Raw genomic sequence first — 19133 nt, 5'->3', positions numbered from 1 at the left:
AATCACTGTCTCCCAGTTAGCAGCAGTGTTGTCAGCCTGGTATCCTTCCTCTGGACACATAGATAATGTCTAGCCTAAACATTACCCAAAAAGAGGACATTATATCTCTTATCTTTGCAAAGCTTGCACAGCCTTTCTTATTACAGCTCCATACTATGTAACACAAATAAGAAGGCAACCACAAAGGAAGAAAATCCCCATTGTCAGAATGGGAAAAGTACTTTTTCATTTGCCAGATTTCTTGTATATAGTGTGTACATATATTTTTACTAGTTAATTTGAAGAGGCAAAATATTTCTATTGGGACAAATGTCTAAAATAAAAAAAAATTAGGTTTTGACACTTGTGAATTAGAAAAGTCAAAATCTGAACTCTTTATCTGCTAATTATTTGAAGCAAGCTACACATCTTAATGGACAGTGGAATGGCATTTGGCAGGGCTTAGGCAAGTCAGGAATATTAATTAGATAGGAATCATATTGAGTAGGATAGAAAAGCTTGTACTCTTCTCAATGACCAGAACACTGAAACCGCCATGTGTTTTTGCTCTGATTCAGATCAGTCACATAGTAAAGGTGCCTAACCTCCAGCTACATGCCACGTGCGGCCTTTGGATTGTTGTTTTGTGACCATTGGACCACAGCAGTCTGTCCTGGGAGTGGGAGCTTTGCTTTGTAATAGGGAAATAGCTATGATCTCTACTAGGCTTGTGTAACAGGTCCTCAGTCGTTCACTTACTTCTGAAGCATGTCTCTAGCCTTTGCATTTCGTTGGGTTCTGACTAATATTTCATATCTTCTCCTCCTCCCATGTCACTGTCTGTATCTGTCTGGCATTTGCAACCCCTATTTAATGTACAGCGCTGTGTAATATGTTGGTGCTATATAAATCCTGTTTATTAATAATAATAATAATAATATTAATAATATCAATAAAAATATTAAAATAATGCATGGCCCTTTGGTAATGTCAGGGGCTGCATTAAGGTCCTCTATACCTGCTGAGATAACAACCACTGCAGTAAATAGACTGCTGTTTTTTTTACCTTAAAAAGAATACCAAGATTAAGCAATCACAGAGAATTTCCCATACCTCTGACAACCATAAGTAATCTCTCTTATAGCGGAACTAAAAGTTAAAAGTAAAAAGCAACCAGGCTGGTCCTTCATTGCAGAAGACTCAGATGAAGCCCCTTCTATAATAAATATTGTTACCTGCCTGATTGCAATTATTTATTTTTACTTACCTGTCCTCTTTTCATTGCAGGTGTCAAATCTTTGGTTATGTTGATTAGCCAGGCCGGGATGATGTAATTCCTGCCCATGCGTATGGGAGCTCATTCAGTTACACCCAGTTTATCTCATCATGCGCATGCACAGCTCAGTGTATTTAAAAAAGGAGACTGCAACCAAGCAAGTACATTTTATTGTAGAAGAGAGATGCTGCAATAAAAACATTGCCTGTTAGCCATATTATAATGCAAAACTTTAGCCCATCATAGCCTATTTGTTACCCAAAATAATAATATTTTTTAAATATTATGCTGTCATATAATCATCCTCAGAGATTAACTAGACATTATTCTTAAATGGTATTTGGCAGGAAAATATAGACAATCCATGCAATCAAAGGACTTGAACCTCATGTTGGGGGTCAACAAAGCATATTAACAAACATATGGGCTGTTTACACAATTTATAGCAGGCTGGCAAAGGCATAATGCAATCCGATCTACATTTAATTGGATTTTCATCAGATTTTCATGTTTCGGCACAGAAGCCTGATCCTGAACTCCCGTAATCCACCACTTTGGCACAAAGAGCCAGAGTATCATGTCACACCTCCCTCTGTTAAGCAGCCTTTTAACTAATAGGTTAATCGTTCCATGCGGTTCACTTTAATAAGGCAGCAAAGAAAGCAACGATGAAGTGCAAACTGTGGTACCCCACAGCAACTGTAGCTTGGGATTTTATATTTTAACAGACACTCAGAAAAAAAATATTACTGATTGTTTGCTGTTTCTGTATTTTTAAGTACTTATTTATCTTTAATAACGATAACATTTAAAAAGTTTATCACTTGTTTGTATATAAATTAAATCCCCCAGTTTTAGTCAAATAACACCTGGTGATCCTGCTATGGTGGCCTTTGTTTTAGCACTTGATGAGCCCGACTTTATAAAGCTCTCCAAGACTAGAGAGGCCACTTTCATCATTAAAGCTGGAATGGATCTGGTCCAGATTCAAAACATTTGCTAGCAAACAGCAAATGACTTTAAAGAAATCCATTACAGGTTTGTTGGATCACCCAGGTTTACTGATGAAAGTGTATCCTCTCTAGTCTTGGAAAACTTTAATAAATCAGGCCTACTGTGTCAGGGTGATGGCTCTTTGTTTCGATTGGTATCCCTGTAATAATGTCTTAGAGGGCTTTGGATGGAAACCACAAGTAGCAACTTTAGCAAACTTTTTTTAGACGTGTTTCGGTGTAGTCACTATCAGCAAGCTCGCCTTGAAAAATGTCATGCAACCATTGTTGGAGTACATTTGGAAGGGGATCGTGGCAAATAGATTGCAGGAGATCAACTGTTGCCACAAAGGATAAAAAAAGTGAAAGAATTTTAAACTGGATACATGGTGAGAACCTCCATCAGAAATTTTCTGGGCCCCATACTAGGTGGGCTTCCTAGGTCCCTCTTGCCCATGTCTATAAAGGTCCAGCACTGCAACGATCAAACTTTTTTGATCCGGGGTCTGGTACAGTAGTACCCCTTGTCCCATCTCTGATGGCAGCCCTGTACATGGCAATTAGGTATGATGGAAAATAGAGTAATCCAGTTAGAATTTACATCGACTTTAAAGACAACCTGTCAAGGGACATGGACGTTACTATTGATGACATCCAAGGATGTCAAAACTTGTTTACCTGTCTACTTCTGTCTTTTAAACCCTCACTACTTACCCATCATTCCATATCTTACTTCCTAGTGTGTACTGCTTCCCCCATCTCTTAGAGTGTAAGCTCTTCTCCTCCTCCTGTGTCACTGTCTGTATCTGTCTGTCATTTGCAACCCCTTTTTAATGTACATCGCTGTGTAATATGTTGGCGCTATATAAATCCTGTTTATTAATAATAATAATAATAATAATAATATTAATAATAATACATTTACTAAAGAAAGTTTGGGCTGTTCATTTAGCAAGTAGGCAAACAGAGGTGGCATCAATGACAGCTTGTGTACACGTTTCCTTTAAAAGTATTTTATAAACTTCCTGCTCCATATCGCAGACATAGAGGCGGACTTACTAAAGTTAGCAATGTAAATTTGTTTTAAATTTTTTTTTGCAAGTATAATTCTATTAGCTTGGTGAATGTGGTGAAAATTCACTTCTCAAACAATGCCAAACTATGTTCAAGAAAATGTAAGAAATAAACACATGAATGGATGTCTAAAGTCAGCAATGTTTCACCTTCACACTAAGTGAATTGACCCTTGCAGAGTGATAATTCACTTTGCACGGTAAACAGCCCAAATTCCTTTAGTAAATCAACCTTCCTGACTTTTAGTGCAAATCCCGGTCATAGTGGAACACAAAGGGACACAACTTACCGCAAATAATCATGATTTTCTTTTTGATATGATTTATATTAAGCCATGTCTGATTAGGGCAGGACGGTTATATGTGTGCAGTACTGAACACAGAAAAAGGTTTGTGTAAACTGTGCCACCTGTTAGACATCATTGGCTAATCAGGATTTAGCATTTATCCTCCTAGACTACACTGGAACCATAAAAAAATACATTACAATCTCACCGTCATTGAGGCCCAATATGGTTTCCAGGAACTTCCTTATTATCAAGTCAACAGGTGGTTAGAAATGAAAGATGGTATTCAATATTCAATAGTGGGCAACAGTGGCTGCTCACAACTAAATAAATAACGCTTACTGCAGCCTACAGTCAAGTCCAAAGTTCAGGAACAAATACTACAACAAAAGGTAAAGTTCTTACTTACTGTCAGACAAACAGCTGAAATTATTCAGCAAGCTTCTTTGTTGGATATGCCAGCTTCTTGAATTGGCCACATACTACAGGTCAATCCGTTGTCAGAGGTCAATGAGGAGATCTATTGATATTCCGAGTTCCTGCAATATTCGGATTTGTGTATTAAATAAGCAAACTCTTTTTACAAAGATGAGTTTATTATGCCTTTATGTTGCTGTCTATTACTGTGCATCCAATGGTGTATAGAACACAGTGACACAGACCACAGATCTGTTAGAAATTAACAAGATGCCACCAACTAGACCCCCAAATACCATCTTACTAATTGGGCTCAATTTATGAAAGCTTTCCAAGAATGGAGAAGATAAACGGGTGTTTCTCGACATTGGGGAACGCCCTAACTTTGAGGTCATAAGGAACCCCTTCTATAATTAGTATATTTATGTGGTGATCCGCAGAAAGAATGCCTCTTACGTTGCTGGTCAGTGGAGAGAATGTCACCATTACAGAGGAAGAAACCCCTAGCTACCTCTGGAGGAAGTCCAGGGTTTCATGGAACCCTGGTTGGGGAACACTAAGATAGACTATAGTTTAGAATTTGGGTGATCCAGCAATCATGGAAAAGATCTGGTCCAGGACTGAAAACATATGCCTAATAATAGCAAATTAGTTTTTAGAAAATCAATTCCAGGTGTGCTGGATCACCCAGGTTCTATGTTCTATCTTCTCTAGTCTTGCAGAACTTTAGTAAATCAGGCTTTATCTTGGATACCTCAAACATTTATTACAATATATATTTTTTCCATTTTTTGAAAGCTCTACTTCTTTTGAAGTCTAAGACTTCCCACTACTACATATCTCCCGTCCTATTGTGTGTTACTTCCCCCACCTGCTAGATTGTAAGCTCTTCGGGGCAGGGTCCTCTCCTCCTGTGTCACTGTCTGTATCTGTCTGTCATTTGCAACCCTTATTTAATGTACAGCGCTGCGTAATATGTTGATGTCATATAAATCCTGTTTATTATTATTATTATTAATAATAATAATAATAAAAATATTAATAATAATAATAATAATAATAATAATTATAATATTAAGACGAAGAAGATTAAGAAGACAGCATTCCTTCCAAAGTAAGCGCTCATATACAGGTTTTTCTTGAAAATACACACAAATACTACACACACTTTCAGACTTTTTATAGATAAAAAATAAATAAACTAATCTAGAGATTTAGAGGAATGCAGTGACAATGGTTTGATGTTGGGTAAGGTAAATCGGTTGATGGTGATGTTATATATAGAGAGAAGAAGATGATAGATGTACAAGTGGCACTGGAAAACTGACAAATTCCATCAATGTTGCTCAACATTTTCATGTATGTGAGTTCATTTTATTATTTTTTATGATCTACTTGTGTACCTAAAAAGTGCACATTCCATCCTTTATCATAAAAAATCTTCTTTTATATGGATTTTGTTGCTGAATACATACCTGCTAATTTCATATGACCTATAACTATAGGCTGGGACAAGGCACCCCCACACATATGCAGAATATATTGTTACTTTTATCTGTGTGAGAATTAATGCAAAGGACTACTTACCTTTATCCACAGTGCTGCAGTCTTCCTCCCCACCGGTTATGGTAGTAACTATTGGTTTCTCATGTTTGCTCTTCTTTTATGGTTTTTTTGTTATCCCTCTTGCCAATGTCATCATTTGAAATGGGCCTAATATTTTAAATCTTTTGGGTCCTGTATGAGATTGTGGTGTAGAGATTCATACAATAACATGCTTTGTTACATATCATGACCCATGTTATAATGAGCATCAATGTAATGCAGAATAATGAACTGTAGAAGTACATTACAATGCAAAGTTAAAAGCACCCTTAAACCTGGTCCTCAACTCACTAGTAGGCCGCAAGAGCATAGAGACCAGCTGTGGTCCATGGCTCTGGCCGGTCTTTGGGTGCACCGGCCAGAGACGTGGTCCATGTCTCCCATACATATCGCAACCTAAGGGCGGTGAGCAGGTTGTGTCTCTAGACACAACCCACTCTCCTATCGCAGGTCTGAGTGGACGGGTTCTGGCATCATGACGTCACTATGGGGGAAGTTTCTTCCCATTTGAGTGACACCCGGTTCCATGCACATGCGGGGTCCAGGGTCCGTATATTTAGTGGTCTGTGAGCCCCAAAAGGTTGGGCACCACTGCCCTAAAACACCTGTGTTACAGCACAATGTACAGTTGCATACACTCCTGTGCATTGCATTACCATTGGTGGCAAAGTAAAGGTTTACTTTTAGTAAGTAAGACATGTAAAAAGACAAGTGGTGACTAATCCCATCAGATTTATTTTGTCTCTTTATGTCCAATTTGGGTGGACTGATCCTTTAACCTTAATCCATGGTGATTACCCAGGTTCTCCCATGATAGTCTATCTATGACCAGTCTTGGAGATCTTTAATAAATCAGGTCCAATGTGTCCACCACTGGCTCTGTATTTTTCGTCTTAATGTTATTAGAATACCAGATGACTGTAGCTGAGGGACTGCAGGTTAAAGAAAGCATTAGTCTCTTAGATTCATCCTAAACAAAACTGACATTACTTTATATACAGCTAAACCAGCGTTGATACCTCTAACTCTAATTTTACAGCCTATTCTATCCTATGTGTACCAATGTAAAAGAGTCAATAAAAATCTCTGCCGTCACTTAAAACCTTCCTGTGCATGATTTCCAAGAACCTGTTACAGCTGTTTTTGTTAGCCATAGAAAATGTATTTGTTAGAATTTGCATACTCTTCAAAATGTAAATCCTAGATACAGCTTGTGCTACAATGTATCCGATGCAAATTCACATGTAAATGAATGCTATCCTTACTTTGTTTAGGATTCTAGCTGTTGTATAACATCAAAATACCAAGTTGTGTTTCAAGGAGAACATTTACCTTAGGCTAAATGTGGTTTGTAATGTGAAAACCTCAGTGGTATGCATTCATAGTCGGCCACAACCTGCCAAGACCATGGCCTATTTATAAAGCTGCACGGCATTGCGGTTGGGTTCACACTGCTACCCTGTATCGTACACAAATTGCATACTGGTATCCCTGTGGTACAATTTGTTCCCAATGGCACCCAATGCATCTTGCAAAAAGAACTGGTGCAATAGGCAGCCATTTTAATAAATAAGCATGAGCCCAGCCTGCTGGCATGAAACATAGCACTTAAAGTATGCAATAATACTGAGAGGCCCTTTAGCAAGCCATAAACCCTTATTAAAATAAATGCCAAATAAAGTAAAAATCTATAATGATGTATTCTGTTGTGTACCCTTGCAGTGGGGTTCCTTCCCCAAGGCAAGGATGATAGTTTAACTTTCCATAAATTGTGTACGCATAAGTTGTTGTCCTGTTTAATTTTGGGAATAAATCCGGAGTGTGTACAGTGGTCCCCCCATGTCGTGCAATATTCTGCCCTGGTGATTTGATAAACGACTGATCAGGAATGTGCGCTCTATTGGAAAGCATAGAGGGATATTGTTTGCATGTCTTCCCCCTCTCCCTATAGACTAGAAAGGTGCTGTGTGTTCTTTGGCCACTGGAAATATTGTTTCTAGATATGTCTTTACATGGCTTAGCTCCTTCCTACTACATCTTCTTCAAGCCATGTAAAATCCCCGTCCTGTTGGAGCCGACCATCACATAAGAGAAGGATTTGTCGGAAGGAAAGGGTATGACCGTGTAAATGTTGCATATACCTTCAGTAGTCTATCTCTGGGACCATCCGTTGGAGTTTTAATTAATGAGCCATCTAAATGCTGCATACAATTGGAGTGCAGAGGGACCAGGGGCCCAAATCACTTTTTCGTTTTACAATGTTGGTTAATTAAGCCATTCAGGTTTAATGTTTAAGGAATAAAGTCTAAGGGCTGGTTCACAAGTACCCATGCAGCGTGTGTGCATGTGACAGCTAGCGCCCCTATTCATTCTGTATGGGGATACACTACGTGTAATGTCGCAGTGTTTCCAGGTGTGAGGAAGCAGAAAACGCAATGTGAATTAGTACCAAGTTTAAAAGTGAAATACTTCTATTACAGGTAAATCCCCGTCGCTCCTGCAGGTTCCTTCTCTGCGCTCCCTGCAGCCTCTTCTCTCAGATGCTCTGTGCTGCAGGCACTGGCACCTTACCCTATCAATAGACCTAACTTTTGAGGGCCCCAAGGGGAGTGCTTGGAGAGTCAGTAAACCCTCTCTTTAACCCCCATATGAACATTATCATATATCACTCTCTCTACTTCAGTGCATGCCAGTGTTTTGATGCATTGCAGTTCAGATGTGAATGCAGGCCACTATAGCATACCAATGCATGTAATATGCTTTACTGTAGACTGGGTGTATGACAGGTTCTCTTTTTATTTTGTGTGCTGTAAATACTCTGAACATTCTCCATTTGCAATATATTTATTGAACAGACATGGTGAAAGGGGTGTGAGAAAGCCAGGGACAGACAGAGTGGCAGAGTCAGCCTATTGCCGGGTCACTGCCATTGCTCTGTCAGGGCTGAGGACTAGGTCAGCTCTGCCTCTCCTCAGCCATCTCCCATGGCAGCACAGGCACTCTGCGTGCTGCGCGCTGACGTCGTCTCATAGTCCCCGCCCACCACTTGCACTAAGCTCCGCCTGCCCGTGCGTGGGGTTTCCCGGCGCTGTCCGCAGGGTTACCGCGCCCATCTCTGCTCGATGGCTGAAGGGATCTGAGGGGACGTTGTGTGTGAGTGGTGTGCGGCGTCTTTCCTTCGCTCCAGTGTCGGACACAGAAGCGGCAGTGCGGGGAGCGGGCAAGGACACACCGAGGAGGGGAACCGAGTGAAGAAAGAGAGAGGAAAAAAAGGAAGCGGCCGCCGCCCTCCCCGTCACCGCCCAGAAGCACCTCCTGCTCTCCCCTCATCCTCCCCGTCCCCCCACCCCGGTCCATCCGCCCTTCACCTCCTCCGTCCACGCCGCGGGCCTCGCTGCCGGCGGATTGCAGCCCTTGGGGCCGGACTGAAGACCAGGGCCGAGGAGGGCAGAGCCTGAACAGCCGTGGATGGTCACACATTGGGCGGACAGCAGGTAAAAAAAAGCCATGGCCTAATAGCGCCCCCTGTCATGGCAACCCCCGGTCACAGCACCCCCATCTTTGCCCTCTCATTACCACAAAGGCAGGCCCTTTCTTGTCTCCTTGGTACAGAACCCCCATCCTGTCACTCTGACCCCCTTATGTTTGGAGATCAGGCCTTAGACACCCCCCTCCTCTCCCATATTGCCCCCCCCCCCTTGTGGTTCTCCCAGGTACCCCATGGCACAGCCCCTGACCCCCTTTATTTCTGTAGGCCAGAGCTACATCACACCCCACTTTTTTACACAAGGGTAATTTGCCCTTCCTCCTATATTGCCCCCCTCATTACCAAATTGCCCTCCAGACACAGCCTAGTCTCCTGCCCTACATCCCCCATTTTTTTGTCCCTGTGCTACACCCACCCTGGTGATCAGTGCAAGATCAGACATTTTCCTTATGGCATACTCACCCCCCCCCCCTATTCATGATTAACCCCCTCCCTCATATATATATATAGGGATACCTACACCCCACTTATACAGGGATACATACACCCGCACCCCACTTATACAGGGATACATACACCTGCACACCCCACTTATATAGATATACCTACACCCCACTTATATATACATACACCTGCACCCCACTTATATAGTGATATGCACCCCACTTATATAGATATACATACACCTGCACACCCCACTTATATAGGGATATACATATACACGCAGGCCCCATTTATATGGACGTATATACACCCGCACACCCCATTTCTTTTGAAGTGACACCCTCTTTTTTATTACATGTCAGAGATCGGGGCTTTCCAGCTGCTGTGGGGGGGCCACAAATCCCAGCATGCCCTGTCACCCTGTCATGCTGAGATTTGTAGTTTTACATCAGCTGGTTAAGCCTTTTTTATATATATTCTTCCCACCCCCGACCTCCCTTCCCCCTTTACTAGACCAGAGGAAGCCAGCTGTTTAGGGGTGGGGAAGAAGGGCAGAGGATATTTATTCCTTGTATTATGCTTGCTTTTATTTTATTTCACACTAACCCTTGCTGTACTGGGCATTGTGGGAAGATTTACATCTGCTGGCAGTTTTCATAAACAATGCAGTAAATGGTGATAGGGAAAGGATTGGGGAATGGGGGGTGGCGATGGAGGCGATATTGGGGGTGGGGGCTTGTCTGTAATCATGGAGGAAGCCTCTACCTCAGGCTTGTGGGCACATAATTTAGTAATCCTTCATGCTGGGGGTGTATGGTGGAGGACACAAGCTGGAAGGAGTGTCTTACCGGAGACATTTTGTTAGAATGCTACAATAACCAGGCATTTGCACCATGGTGTCATTTTGCTTGACGGCTAGGTCGGTGCTTTGCATTTTTTAAAGCAGATAATTAAGCAGATTCGGAACATAAACCTTGCAAAAAAAATCTCAGCGTGTATTTGCACGGAACATGTATGAGCAGTTTCCTGTGTGTCTGGGTGTTGTGCTGCATAATTTATGTGCTGGAGGAGCCATGGGTGCAATATAATGGTGGATTTTACCCTCAAAGGCAGAGGGAAAAGGGAGGGACCTGTAAAGCAGGAATGTCAGTGTGTGCATCATGGAGAATGGAGGGGGGGGACTGGATTTCTTGCAGCCCGATTTGTGGTCCGTACCTGGGATTAGTTTCACACCCTTGTAATTCTGCAGCAGGATAATGATCCATCTGCGATTAGGATGTTTTCCTAAGTACATTTAGTATGTGGACACATTATGCTTGCTTTGTGGCGTTGGTATTGACTAACAGATGGAAAAGGATATTAACCCCTTTGTCTGCCCGAGTATGATAAACGCAGGACGGGCCAGCACGGCCAGCTCTCCAGGGTTTCAGCTTGCAAGCCTGTAAATGTACAGCCAAGGTTAATTTTTGCTTATCTTCCCTTTTGTTCTGTGTACAGCTTTGACAGGAAATGGTAAAATGGGGAAGCTGACTTCTAACCGTTAAATCCAGCCCCGTAGAATGGACAGCCTTTACGTGGCCCTCCGGCATCTATTTACCAGTACAGCCCAATAATCCTTATCAAGATTTTCACTTTCAGAGGCCTTCACAATACCTAAGCATTGTATATATTTTGTGGCACATCTGGATAAAAAAAGGAAAAAAAAAGCTAATGAGGGGAGTGGTTAATGTTAATACTAGAAGGTGGCTGTTTCTAAGTGGTGAATGAATGGGAAGTGTCAGATCTAGGCCCAGTTACTGCAACAAGATGGCGTCTCAGCATTTCGTTTTTACATGTAAAACTCCTCTTCCTTGTATGACAAGGCAGACCCTTTTCCCGTCTTGGCCTTGCATCTCCTTTTGTTTTCTGAACATGTTTCTGCACATGACAGCGTGCGTTTTCTGATCTTGTGCGAGCTGCTGCATTTTTCTGAATTCTATTTCTAGCCTGCCCTCTCTATACCACACAATACTAGTGGGAGGAGAATCCACGAAGATTAATAAATAAAATAGGGGGAAAAAAAATAGATGGCAAGTGGATATCGCTTGGTCATATCTGTTTTTTTTTTCCTCACTTCTGCATTTATTGTACAGAGGGGAGGGATCTCTGCCCTGTTTCACATCTAGTTCTAGAATAGTGTCATGGCTGACTGGTTATTTGCAGCTGAGTGCATGCATTTAGATTGTGTGAATGCAGAGTGATTTGGATTGGGGATTTTTCAATTTCTCCTGCAGTTTTTGTCTGTATGCTCCACTTACAGAGCAGTGTAAAGGTGGTGCATTTGGTCTTTGTGTAATTAGACCTACATAGTGGCTGCATTTATCAAATGTGCAATCATATTTTTTATAAACTGATAACATATGACAGATCTTTTAAATTAGAATGTATTCACTTTTAATTTCTGGCCTTTGAGCGTAGACTTTTCTTGGCTGCTAAATATCCAAATTTACTTTTTATAATAATACAGAAGGAAGTTTTTTTTTGTTTTTTTTTCTGTATTTTTTCGACAAAGCAACTTGTAATCTGTAGTGTTACATGATTGCGTACATGGCTTGCAATGTTATGGTATGTTTTTCTACATAAACATTTAGTTTCTCTTTGTTTTTTTCCTTTTCTTTTGAAATCCTTGCACATATTGAGCCTAATACCCTGTGTGGCCAATAAATGAGCGTTGGTCATGATTAGTTGGGTCAGTGTTAGATTGCAATTTGGAGACCTGCAGCCCTGCACAGTGATGTACCATGTGATCATCACAGGTTGGTGGTGATTGATGATGATGTTTACTGAATTGACTACTTGTGTGGACAGCTTTACCTGCCAAGATTTTCTATTATGTTGCCATACCCAAACATTTTATTCAGGTAGTTACTAGATTAGGGTGACATTTCTGGTTTCTTGTGTCACTCATTATTATTGGAGTAAGCATGCGCCTGACGTGTGTTCCTTGTGCTTTTTTCCAGCAAGTTCATGTAAACCCATCCAGCATATTTGGAGCATGTATGGCTTCCACTGCTGACATTCCTTCTCGGTCTTATTTCATGTGTGCAGGGAATTATTGGGGGTATAAAACTAGATTCCAGGTTATGTAGAAAATATATGCAGTCTTCATGTGTTTTGAAGAATGTCCATTTTATGTCTGGAGTTCTTTTTTAGGATTGATTTAGTAATAACCTAAACTGTAGCATTATTCAACCCACACATTATCACAACCTTAGCTGTAAATGAAGCCTGGGTACATATTAAGATGATCATCATATGACCTCTACATTTCTTTTTAACTATGCAAAATATTGCTAGTTAGAGGAGTAATGAAACTGTTATGGCGTTCAGGCCACAGTATTGGTTTCAGAATTTGTACAGCTTACTACACACAGAAATGTCCACTGTGGCAGAGGTAACTATTATTGAGATTGGCACAGGTATTTTGTAGAGATGCAATGTGTTTAGTGCCACCATTCATGAATCAAATATATTGACAGACTGCTTATGCATTTGTTAATTTTTCAGGTGATGAAGTAGCTGCTTGCTTTGTGTTTGAAGGTTAAATTTCAATGTTTTGGCCCTCATCTCCTTTCTGCATAGTTTGATCTGAAATAGCATGCATTTATGGGGTGTTCAGCATCTGAGCATGAACTGTCCTTTAGTCTGTTTTGACTCCTTGCAATTTTTAATTGACATGCTGACCAAAATGGTTATGCAGATGTGGACCTCTGACTTCTGTCAGAGCGAATGTTCTGCATTTTGTTTCCTTGGAGTAATAAAACCAATGAATGTACATTTCAATGTCATCAATGGCAGCCATCTTCTGCCATGGCAGGTATGCCTTAAAGATGAACTCCAGGGTAATATAAAAGATGGTAATAAAACACAGATTTATTTTATTAAATTATGTATACACATACATGTAAGTCTGTGCTTTATCAGTGTAGATTTGGCCATCTTGGTAGAGGTGGATATAGCTTCTGTCAGCCCCCCTAGTGAAGTAATATTCAAGAAGCTGCAGCTGTTGTAGGTACAGCTTCTTCTCCACTGAGGAAAACCCCTGAGCAGCATAGTGACATTACCATCTTCAAGTCCAGGTCCACAGATTTTTAGATTTGGTTTTTCAGAAAGTCACTAAATGACTGCGCATGTGTAGTTGATTGTACATTGTAAAAAGGTTTTGTCCTGGTCTGAGGAGTGGAGTTGAAGAGCCTGCCTGAGGTGCAATTTTGTTAGGTTAAATTTTAGGAGAAAAGATAAATCAGGAATTTTTTTTATCAGGAAAGTCCACGTAAAATCACATTTCAGATCAGTAACCACAGATTTTTAAATAAGTGTACTTGGCAAAGGAAAGGACATATCTGAATTGCCCCCTGCCTAAGGCTGTGGTTCTTTTATGAGCTCCAGGTTCCACAGGTAACAATAGCAGCTAGGGCTCCTTTAAAACTAAAAATAGTCCCAGTGCATATGTAGAATGGACTCCTTTGTGAGCTACAATTTAGAATATCTTCTTGTAGGTGCTTGATAACCAAGTTGAGTTGTGTGTAAACCATTTGTTTGCAGGTTTGGTGTACACAATTTAGGCTCCTTTATTGTTGAAAAACAGTTGCTTTCAGGGGTCTAGATTTGTTTTAAATAAAATTTATATATGTACATAAACATATGACTTTGAGCAAAAGTGGATTTGTTAGTTGTACAGCCTGTGATTGTCCCGCACATCCACAATTAGTCTGCTGATGGCTTTCTACATTTTATTCATTGATTCCTTATTAAGAAACTCTATTTTCATTGTGGCGGGGGCAGTGTGCGAGGGCCCAATGAGACAGTATCAAAGTAGTAATTATGTGTATTCTACAAGGAGTGCATTTTTTTAATGTGCCTGTCAATAGACTAGAAAGCTTGCCACACAACACAATGGTGTGATTAGACATCTAGGGTCTTGTGGATGAGAGGTTAAATGTGGATTCCTAGAGCTTCAGAGAGACAATGAAGAAAGAGCCAAGCTCAATTGTTATCATTGTAACAAAGGAGATTTGTTGAAAAGTATACATTGTAATACATGTGGTTAAAAAGTATACTTTTGTTGGCAGGCCTTTAGCAAGCTGTATGGTTGCATTGCTTCTTCTAGGTGTTGCAGAGATGCTATATGTGGCGTCTCATGGTCAGCCTTCAAAGTGTGTTTTGAGCATTTTGAATGGTGTTTTGGAAGTGTTTGTGAGATGTAAGTATAAACGATGTATTTACACTTTGTGTACCCTTCTTCATGTGCAAGACAACCACAACACGTGAAAATTGCTCCTGTGGCATTTTCCAGGTATGTGATAAACCTTTACTGCGTGTTACCTCTCCTGGATTGCCCAGTGGTATATGAGCACTAGGTAAAATGGTAATCTAGTGATCAAGCCTTATACGTTTGGGATTTGTAAATTGGTTTGCAGATGTCTTTTGCAGGTTTTCAAAACATAAAGATTGAGGCAGAAATGCCACGTAGCACCTGCTTGTTTTATATTGGAGTGGACATTTTATATTTGCATTCAGGTATCTGTGTTTAATCTGTACCTCATTGCATACCCTTCCTAGAAAGGCAGCTTGGCTTCATGTAGTTTACTACACCAAATTAGGAGACCTGGATGCTATCATATGCTGATTTCTTCCTGGTCCCCTTTTAAACAATGTTGGCAGTTATTTTTTTTTTTTTTTAATATTAATTGTAATATATTTATCGTTGATCGGGATGCAAATCTACTTTGTGTGCACCAAAATTCTTTTAGAATATTGAACTTTGGTAAATTTTCTTTTTCCTTCTGCTACACTGAAAACATTGGAACTACAGGCACATGTTAAAAGTATCAATGAATGAGGAGAGGAAAGGACACATTGTTGCTAGGTGGTAGCCTCTGATTGTAGTACAAACTAAGCCCATAAATTAGACAAGTGATTAAAGTGAGGTCTGCTCAGTACAACAGCCTCTTAATTCACCCCCACCTTAAAATGGTTTCTCCAGCCTTGCAAAGACTCTAGAGCAGGGTTTCATGGAACCTTGGGGTACTTAGGCAATAAGCATTTTGGACCATTTTTCCCCCTGGCCAGCAATGTAAAAGGCATTCTGACCACCATACTAATGTACTGTGAGCTGTGGATATAGTATTTATAGAAGGGTTTCCCTGAAAGTTGTCATGGGTTCCCTTATGTTTAAAAGATTGAGAAAGACTACTCTAGATTGACATCCATGAATAATCATCTTGGGTAACAATCTAGCGATAGTACCTTTGTTGCCTGATACCAATTTGTGGTCCACAACCCTGTCATGGTCCAACTGGCCATAGATTTGGTGTTTTAACAGGGTTAACGAGGCAGGGTGCTTCCTATTAGTGCTGTTCTCTTCAGAGAATAGAAGAATGTTGTCTATAGCTCATTTGTTCTTTTGCCTAAAAATTTCGATAGTCATTTCAATCAACATTAATTTACCTCTTTTCTGGCACAGAACGTAATAAAGGAACATTAAAATTCCCAGTTTTAAAAAAAGCTAAAGCTCTTGTGCTTTGTGGAACCCCACTGAAGTATTAATGACTTTACTCTCTACAGTAATGCCTGGGAGATGGTTATTCTATAGCACGGGTCCCCAACCTAGTGGGCTGTGACCTTCTGACAGGTGGGCCTTGAAAGCACAGAGACCAGCGGTGGTCTGCGGCTCTGGAGGGTGCACCCCCCAGAGGAGTCAGGAGAAGGACACCAATGGGGGGGGGTGCGGGCACAGGAGTTAGTGGTCTGAAAGCTCGAAAAGGTTGGGGACCACTGCTATAGCAAGATGATCGGCAGTATTTCCTTGTCTTGCAAGGATGCATTAAAAAAGTGACCCACATTTACATGAAAAGTGACCCATTTTTATAATCCCTGGTAAAACAACCTTCCCGTATGTGTTTTCACTGTTTGTAGCTTTACTTCAACTTGTATGACCTGCAGTTCAAATGCACTTCAGTGTAATATACTGGGTCTGATTTATTAAAGCTGTCCAAAACTGTAGAAGATGCGTGCCCCTGTGTGATCCAGCAATTTGGAATAGATTTCATGAAAACCATTTGCTGTTGGCTGGATCCATTCCAGGTTTGCTACATCACCCAGGTTCTCCCATGATGGTGGTCTGTGTGTCCAACATAAAGCTACATACACACTTCCAATTATTATCGTTGGAAAACGAACGACGAACGTTCATGCACGATATATATGAACGATCGTGTAGCACCGATCCTGCACATAGAGTTAACGACACGATCGTTCGTAGATATTGTACTCACAATAGATACGATCGTTTGAGCGATAGAGGAACTATGTGCACGACAGGAAAGTGAACGGACGTTCGTTCATCACGCATGCTCTGAACATGGACGATCAACGAACGACCGTACACACGAACAATGTTCAACGATCGTCGCCCAATCCGATCCGTCGGTCCGGTCGTTCGTTTCCAGCGACTTTCCTCGTTCGTCTGCGTCGTTGGTTACTTTTTTACGAACGATTTTTTGCCCAATCGTTCGTCGTTCGATTGGAACGATAAAAATTGGAAGTGTGTACGCACCTTAAGCGCAACATAAGAGAGATTCATTAGACTTTTAAGTGCTGGCTTACTATGAAGGTGTCAAAAGGCAGTCTGTTAATAATAAAAATGGGGGCTGCCATTGTGGCAACTCACATGTTTCTTTCCTGACCGGTTTCCTTTAATTAGTATATAATATTGGTAAAAGTCTGTAATTAGTATTTTTGAAATAATTGGATGACTTTAATAAGACTGCAGATAAACTTGGGAGGTGTTTGAAATTACTTGTCTTGAGAATCACATTATCATAGAAGTCAAGTACACCAATCTATGTACAAAAATCTTTTGCACAACAGGGTAACGGTGATCTAATTTTAAGCATATTTTACATACAGTTTTTTTTTTTTGGCTGGTATTATGATAGACCTATAAATCAATCATTTGTAATCCAGTAAACACATTTTATTTGTCCACTTGTTTTATATTTGATCTGTATTAAAAAAAACTTAGTAAACCTTAAAAATCAATCTAAATATGCAAGGATTATTAACCAGCATTTTCACTTGACATGATGGTTAATGGTCACTTGAAAACATTGCATAATGCAAGGCTAATGTTGTAAAATACCATCTTCCAAAAAAACTCCAGTCATGTAGGTTCTTTGTGCATTTACCCTGCAGTTTTTACACCTTAGCAGTAATAATGTGTGTACTCTGTGAGCCCCAATTGAATAATGTGCATTTCCAGTATGAACACTTGTGGTGGAAAGGATACGTTGCCTTTCTTTGTAGAGGATTGTTTTGCATGCCTGTTTTTTTTTTTTTTTTTCCTCTCCCTTAGATTTAAGTGTCAGATTCCTTTTTGGAAAATCTTTTTTTTTTTCATGTAGTAAAAATGTCATCATCAAATCTTGTTATGTAACTAGGTATGGTAATAGACGGTGCCTAATTGTCGGCATCTTGTGTGCGTTTTTTTTTCCTCATGGTGTTTCAGTTAACTAAATTAGTTGCACCTGACTTTCTTCGGCTTTGGTTATTTTCCTGAAATGTATTTATTTTGAGTAGTCACTCTGCATATTGTTTCCTATAGCTTAGGCAATTGTTTCATAGTTCCCTAAAATTGACTTCAAGGTGAAACTTAATTCAGCTAGGGACCTATGTACACCATGAACATGTTGGCCTCACCTTCTTGAGTTTTTGTCCTGCTCCAGTTTGCTAATGCTTATGGTAAAGAATGGGTCTCCTGTGCTTTTGGAGTTCTGGTACAAAGCGCAAACACATTACCTTGGGCTTATGTTTTTTTTTTTTTTTTTTTGTCAAAGCAGCCTTTTGAAGACTTGTATGCTTTTGTGAAGCTTTTATTAGTTTGCTTTTTGCTGCAGGGTAAGTTTGTGTGCAGAGCTTTTGGAGTGGGGGATCTCGTGATTTTATAGAAAATAATGTTCACCACTTAAGTAATGGTAATGTAATGGTTCCTATAGTCATAAATGTCTGTAAGTGAGGTGTATATGTGGGGGAGGGGCTTGTAATTCAGAGTTTAGTGGTGGTTTACATTTTCATTTGCAAATCCAGCGTTTAATTTTGACACCCTTTTCCAGGATGCATTAAAATGGTGCCTTCAAACCAAGCAGATGTTGCATATATTTGAAATCTGGCTGTATTGGTGCTTTTTGCTAATGTAATCGCTAAGCTTTGTTGCAAATAACAAAGGTCACTCTGTAATATGTATCCTGGCTAGTGATCAGTTGCTGAATTGGATTATATTCTTACCACCCTTGGATTTTGGCTTGTCAAAGTACAATCTTGGTAATTAATATTCTCAGTTGTACTATCCACTTAAAACCATATGGCAGCCTTATTATTGATACACAATTCCTGGATGTCTGCGTATGGGAAGAGTAATGCTTAGTGGACAGTTGGCCAATATAAACAAGCTTAATCAGTAAGGCAGGAAAATGAGCAATTTTTATGTGCAGTGAGCTGCAACCAGTCAGATTTAACTTTTGCCTGGTGATAGGC

At 40.3% G+C, this 19133-nt stretch overlaps 1 protein-coding gene across 1 annotated transcript in view; it reads left to right on the top strand.

The window, feature by feature from the left end:
* Positions 1-8702: 8702 nt before the first annotated feature.
* The window catches only part of GNB1 (G protein subunit beta 1), a 41007-nt gene continuing 30576 nt past the window's right edge, over positions 8703-19133 (top strand). Inside the window, exon 1 of the mRNA XM_072426620.1 lies at positions 8703-9123. The gene's annotated coding sequence lies outside the window, so the exon portion shown is untranslated. The remainder of the gene's footprint in view (positions 9124-19133) is intronic.

This window comes from Pyxicephalus adspersus, chromosome 11 (assembly GCF_032062135.1).
Source record: "Pyxicephalus adspersus chromosome 11, UCB_Pads_2.0, whole genome shotgun sequence".
NCBI classification, from domain to species: Eukaryota; Metazoa; Chordata; class Amphibia; order Anura; family Pyxicephalidae; genus Pyxicephalus; species Pyxicephalus adspersus.
Note: the sequence above shows the minus strand (reverse complement) of the source record. Positions and strands in the feature narration are given on the sequence as shown.